The sequence below is a fragment of the Hyaena hyaena genome, unplaced genomic scaffold, assembly GCF_003009895.1.
Source record: "Hyaena hyaena isolate Hyena2069 unplaced genomic scaffold, ASM300989v1 scaffold_971, whole genome shotgun sequence".
In the NCBI taxonomy this organism is placed as follows: domain Eukaryota; kingdom Metazoa; phylum Chordata; class Mammalia; order Carnivora; family Hyaenidae; genus Hyaena; species Hyaena hyaena.
This window is the reverse complement of record NW_024081604.1, coordinates 553,917-560,638: the sequence shown is the minus strand read 5'-3', so window position 1 is coordinate 560,638 and position 6,722 is coordinate 553,917. Positions and strand designations below refer to the sequence as shown.

General features: G+C 40.6%; 1 long non-coding RNA gene across 1 annotated transcript; it reads right to left on the bottom strand.

Moving 5' to 3' along the window:
• Nucleotides 1–1,256: 1,256 nt before the first annotated feature.
• On the bottom strand, nt 1,257–6,722 carry LOC120223237. The gene is made up of 4 exons (XR_005526243.1): nt 6,598–6,722; nt 6,012–6,175; nt 4,382–4,553; nt 1,257–1,296 (listed from the first exon to the last, which is right to left on the bottom strand). It is a non-coding gene; the product is annotated as an uncharacterized LOC120223237 (long non-coding RNA).

Below are 6,722 nucleotides of genomic sequence, written 5' to 3'. Positions count from 1 at the left end.
AAGGTTTAAGCAGAGCCTCATTCTTAGAAATGCAGTTTCCCTGCTTGAAGACACTTCCAGACAATGAAATGTGACATTTCCAGAACATATTAAATACAAGAAGAAATCCCTCCTCTTTTCTGCTCTTGTTTCAGGCAAATGATTGTCCTTCAGGTGGTTGCCTTATTTTGCTGTTGCCCTATTTCCCCTTTGATGGGGCTGATGTCACAAAGACCATTACCCTGTTCCTTCTGTCCTTCTCAGGAAAAGAGGTATATACCAAACTGCATACACTCGAAAGCCTGTGTCAGGGATGAAATCACAGATAGCCTGGCCCTTCCCATCTCTCTCAAGTTAACCAAAAGCTCAAAATTTGGGTTTGTGGCTTAAGAAATGAGAGTAGAATACATCATTTCTTTTCTCTTCTCCACCTGGCTAGTTCCTGCTAATGTCAATGAAGGCTTCTCTCTTTCAGGAAACCTTCACAAATCCAACTGTTAAGTCAAAACGTACTTTTCTCTATTTCAGTCACTTCCTGTGCCTCCTCGTTTGATAGTCTTCACCACTCTTTAGGTTAAAGGTCTCCTAGAACCTGCTAAGGTGCATTCCCCCATCATTGCCTGACATTCTTAAGGTAAAGACCAACATGCAAAGGGCATCCTGACTCTTGAGTCCAACTAGTGTGTGGGCCTGGGTAGAAGCAAGGAGCTGGCCTAGAGTCTACTCAGTGCTTCCCTAACCTCAGTCATTCACATGCCACCTTCGTATTTTCTGCCACACTGAGATCTTCCAGAACTCTTTTAATATTTGTCTTTAAATCAACACAAACTTTTAATTTAAACAAACGCATTTAAAAGAAGAAGTAGGGGTGCCTGGGTGGCTCAGGCCATTAAGCATCCAACTCTCAATTTTGGATCATGTCATGATCCCAGGGTCATGGGGTTGAACCCCACATCAGGCTCCATGCTAATTGTGGGGTCTGCTTGGGATTCTCTCTCCCTCCCTCTGCCCCTCTCCCCTGCTTGTGCTCTCTCTCTCTCTCTAAAATAAAAAATAAATTTTTAATGAAGAAGAATTAAAGAAATTACAGAAACTTTATATAATTGCATCAATGGAAACGAATGTTTTTCCTAAGCATTAAAAATACATCACAATCAAGGGGCTCCTGGATGGCTCAATCAGTTCAGCTTATGACTTCGGCTCAAGTCACGATCTCGTGTTTGTGAGTTCAAGCCCCAGATCAGGCTCTGTGTCGGAAGCTCGGAGCCTGGAGCCTACTTTGAGTTCTGTCTCCTCTCTCCTGCTCACGCTCTGTCTCTAGTAAAATAAAACATTAAAAATTGTTTTAAAATATATAACAATCAAAATAAAATATTTGTCCATGTAGCATCTAAAATCCTCTCTTTTAGGGGTGACTGGGTGGCTTAGTTGGTTAAGCATCTGACTTTGGCTCAGGTTATGATCTCATAGTCCGTGAGTTAGAGCCCCATGTCAGGCTCTCTGCTGACAGCTCAGAGTCTGGAGCCTGCTTCCAATTCTGTGTCTCCCTCTCTCTCTGCCCCTCCCCTGCTCATGCTCTGTCTGTCTCTGTCTCCCAAAAATAAATAAATATTGAAAAAATAAAAATAAAAACATAAAATCTTCTCTTTCACCAACAGTGTGCCCATGAAACAGAGGAACAATGGTCTAGACTGTCAGTGGCAGACCAGATGAGAGTCCAATGTGTGGACTTGAGCCTATGAAATCTCATGGTGAACTGATCCATATGGTTTAGGACACCAGATAAGGCTTTCTTTGAAACACAGCCCACATGTAATACAGATCTTCTCTCTGGACGTAGAGCTGAGGATGATGGGGGGTGGGGGGCGGTGAGACAGGGGGTAGGGAAGCACACATATCCAGCAAAGCCCAAGAAAAGCAAAATCAATCCCTCAAACTCATCCCCTCCAACACACACACACACACACACACACACACACACACACACACACACTCCACTCCCAGCTTCCAGCAGTAGCATCTGCATGAGCAACATATTAAGAGTCTTGGGATGAACGAAGACTATAGCGGGGAGGCAAAAGAAAACAAGTATATAAAGTCTGAAGTTTACTTAGGGTGTGCGGTGTACCCCAAAGTGACCAGATGGGTCTCTCAGTTGCCTTACCCCCTCCCCAACCTCTTACATCAAAGATCGTGTCTAGTGTCTAGTGATAATTTCAAAATCCCCTTTAAACCAAGTTCTGCAGATAAAATACATTCGGCTTGGCTTTTTCTTCTAAGTCTTCTTTCTTATTTGGGACTACTGTTTTTGCCAGTATAATATAGTTGCTCTGGGGCGCGTGGGTGGCTCAGTTGGTTAAGCGTCTGACTTTGGCTCAGGTCATGATCTCAAGGCTTATGGGCTGGAGCCCCGGGTTGCGCTCTGTGCTGATAGCTCAGAGCCTAGAGCCTGCTTCAGATTCTGTGTCTCCTTCTTTCTCTGACATTCCTCTGCTCACACTGTCTCTCTCTCAAAAATGAATAAACATTAAAAATTTTTAAAAATATATATATAGTTGCTCTGTGGCAAAGCATATGAAACGAGACAAAATTCCTTCTTTTGGAAATAAGATCTTAAAATTCCAAAACCTCAAATTTTATTAAAATCCCCTAGTTGTGTTTAATGACTTTAAAGCTAGACTACAGATTAGTTTTACATACATCATCTTATTTCAGTCAACTCTCAAGTTGAAACAGAAAGAACGTTTTTTTAAAGCTAAATTAAATAAACATATTTTTTTGAATTTTTAAATATTTATTTTTGAGAGAGAGAGAGAGAGGGAGGATGGGAGAGGGGAGGGGCAGAGAGAGAGGGAGACACAGGATGCAAAGCAGGCTCCAGGCTCTGAGCTGTCAACACAGATCTCACAAACCATGAGAGCATGACCTGAGCTAGAGTTGGACAGTTTAATCGACAGAGCCACCCAGGCACCCCAAACATAAACTTTATTTAACACATCCATAGGCAGTTAAGACGATAAAGAGAGTTTCTGGTAGCTAAATGGGTAAACAACAGTTTCCTTTAAACCAAATAAAACTAAGGGGTTGCAAACAGGTTATTTTAGAGGCAAATTTCCAAGAACAGTTAACAGAAAATTACACCCATATATTCTTAGAAATCTCTCAGTTTTCTCCTCACTACAGAGTGCTATGGTAATTTTTCTCTTTGAGGTGGTATGTATTAAATACACGTGGCTTGATCTGAAAATGTTAGGGGATTTTTGCAGTTTCCCAGCTTAGATGCACAGATGCTATTAGAAATATTCAGCAGAAGAAAGTAAAGGTTTGACACACGTCCCAGATAATCTTTTTGAATAGTTAAAATATTGCCCTAAAAAATAATACTTCCTTAGAAGGAAGCAATTATTTCCTTGGTAGAAAAAAATAAATTGACAATAGTTATCTCTTTTCAACGGTAGAGTGGTTCTTTTCTAACTCTTTTGCTGGAAACATTTGACAAATACTGCTTTTATAGGACCCTTTTATAAAGTACAAAGGCAGTATTAGCCTCACAGAAATTAATAAACAGAGAAAAGAATATTTTAATAAGTGGTACAGGCCTATGAACATAAAATAATGTGTACTGTGTAAAAAAGAAAAAGAAAAGAAAAAAAAGGAGGAACACCTGGGTGGATCAGTTGGTTAAGCGTCCAACTTTAGCTCGGATCATGATCTCAAGGTTTGTGAGTTCAAGCCCCGCTTCAGGCTCTGTGCTGACAGCTCAGAACCTGGAACCTGCTGCGGATTCTCTCTCCTCCTCTCTCTGCCCCTCCCCTGCTCTTTCTCTCTCTCTCTCTCTCCCTCCCTCTCAAAAATAAACATTTAAAAAAATTTTTTTTAAAAAAAGGTATATAACCATATTAATTTTTAAGGTTAATTGTACCATATTAACATGAACTTTCATATTCATACTTTCTCTCACAAAGACTTTCATATTCACCCTTCACTATCTCTTTTTAGTTTCTATAAAATAGGGTTGCAATATTATACTTAATCTAGCTATGAAGATATAGAAGTCTAGAGAGGTTAAATAATATTCCTAGAGTTACACAGCACAGTAGTACATTAACCTGGGACAACCTGGGACTTTGATCCTCCGGCCAAATGAAATGATCAAACTGTGGTCTGTCTTCATTCTGCATGTTGACCTTACAAGTTGGGCTGTCTTGTGCTCTTGTCATTTTGCTTTTCCAGAGTCTAATAGATCACTTGAACACAGTTCAAATAAAACCCCACTAATACAATTATCTGATAACATTTATTTAGGCTCTGCTATAAATCATCACTGTGCTGGGCAATCCCTTGAGAGAGAGATCATCATTCCCATTTTACTGATGACAAAACTAAGGCTTAAAGAACTTACATCACGTGTGCAGGGTCACACAGGCCAACATGGTTAGAGAGGAGAGAGCATCTGGCTCCAGCAAGCTGCACAGTCTGCGTCTTTGCCTCTTCCCAAGACTCCGGTGAGGCTGCAGAGCTCCAGGGTCACTTTGCAGCCGACAGAGCTGTTGGTGGACAGGCTAAGAAACAGACTACAAGCTAAAAAAATTACTTTGGTGAATCACATTAATTGCTGTATTACAAAACCAAAATTATCCAAAAGAGTTCATCAAGCAAGTAAGTGCTTATAATATCATATGAAGAAAAATGTTAGTAAGTTGTTCCCGAACTTGGAGACAACCACTCTTTAAGGACCCAAAGGTATCTACAGTGACAGGTATGGCACCGATCTTCTAAAGACTTATGGTTCAAAACCAATTCTGTCTCAAGCGGAAATGTGTGTGTGTTCACTCATTTGGTTTCCAATCTGTCTGAGTTCCTCAGGACTCTGGTCTACACCCTCAGAGGCTGACTCCACAGCCTCACCTCTCCTCTTGGTGCACAGTGACAGCCTCGCCCCTCTCTCTAACCCTGTTCTTGTTTGGGATCACATGTTCCCTGGATTGGAAGGCATTGTGTAATATACTTGGGGGCTACAAACAGCATCAAGTTGCATCTGAGAATACAAAAGTATATAAGTAACACTGACTAGAAATAACTATTCTCTTTTGCAATGCCTAGCCCATAATCGGTGTCAGTAAATATTTGTGGCATTGAACCCAATAACATCAAAAATAATCCAAAAGGAAGATTAGGCCAGGATATGTAGAAATATGTAAGATCCACCATGGATAAATGAACACTGAGTGTATTTTTTCTGCAAATCATAGAAATGGAAGAGGAATTAGAGATAATTACATCCCATGAGCAACTCAGGTCCAGAGATATGCCCAAGGTCACAATGATAATTGGTGGCAAATGGGCCATGAAGTAATAATGCCACATTATCAGTCTAATATTCTTTCTACAATATTGTCACTTAGAAATGTCATTTTTTAAAAATTTTTTTACCTCTATTTTTTTGAGAGACAGAGTGAGAGTGCTAGTTGGGGAGGGGCAGAGAGAGAGGGAGACACAGAATCTGAAGGAGGCTCCAGGCTCTGAGCTGTCAGTACAGAGCTCAACATGGTGCTCGAACCCATGAACCATGAGATCATGACCTGAGCCAAAGTCATATGCTTAACCAACTGAGCCACCCAGGAACCCCAGAAATGTCATTTTAAAACTAAACTGAATCACACTCTCAAATATGTGGTTCCCACAAAACAGATCTCTAGATATGTGTATATTTAGGCCCTCACATGCAGATGCTTTTCAAAATCTGGATATTCCTAAATCTGGCCTCTGAGTCAAGAGACCTGAGTTTTAATCTCAGTTTTTAACTAACCACTTGATAGTGAGTCACTTTAGCATACTGAATATTAGGCTCCTGAACTGTAAATGAAGAAGCTAAGTATATCTATTAGGTTGCAAATGACCAAAAATGTATACATGCATATATATTTACATATATATATCATATATGATATGTGTATACATATATATCAAACTGACTTAAGCAAAAATGCAAATTGACTTACCTCTTGTAACTGAAGAATTTAGAAATGTACCTGTTTCAGGTGTGGCTTAATCCAGGGGCTTGAATAACAGCACCGGGATCTAATTTTCTCCCATCTCTCTCTTCTGTTCCTATAGATTGGCTCTGCTTTCAGGTCCTGCATGTCACAAGATGGCTGTCAGCTACTCTGGGCCTGTATGCTCCCAAATTCAAGTCCTTTGGGTGAGGCAAAATCAACAAATACACTGGACAAAATACCTTGTAGGTCACTTACATACACATTGATTTCTGGTTCCATGAGCTTCTGTTAATGTCTATCTTAGGATATAAGAATAAGTTAACTGTTTGGAGGAAACTTAGACCCCCCAAGGCCATTGCCATGACAAATAACAGGCCCTTCATCATGTGCTCCCCACTTCAGTTCTGCCCAACTGCAGTTTCCTTCCTGTACTCCACCGCCACAGGTCCCTCCATCTTTGTACAGTCTTCCCTCTGTCTTGGATGCCTTTATTCTTCCTATCTCTCCGAAAAACATTTACTCACTGCACCAAACCTTTTCCCTGAGAAATCCTCCCTGATTACAGTCCTCCCCTCAAGTGAAATTGACCACTCTATTGTACTTAAACCTCCTCACCTACCTCGACTGGCATGCATATCATATTGTATAGTGTTCACATGTTTGCATATCTTCTCCAAGGATTTTTGGCATTAGGAAGGCAGGAACCATACCCTCGTCAACTTTTTGTCCCCAGGGCCAAATGCA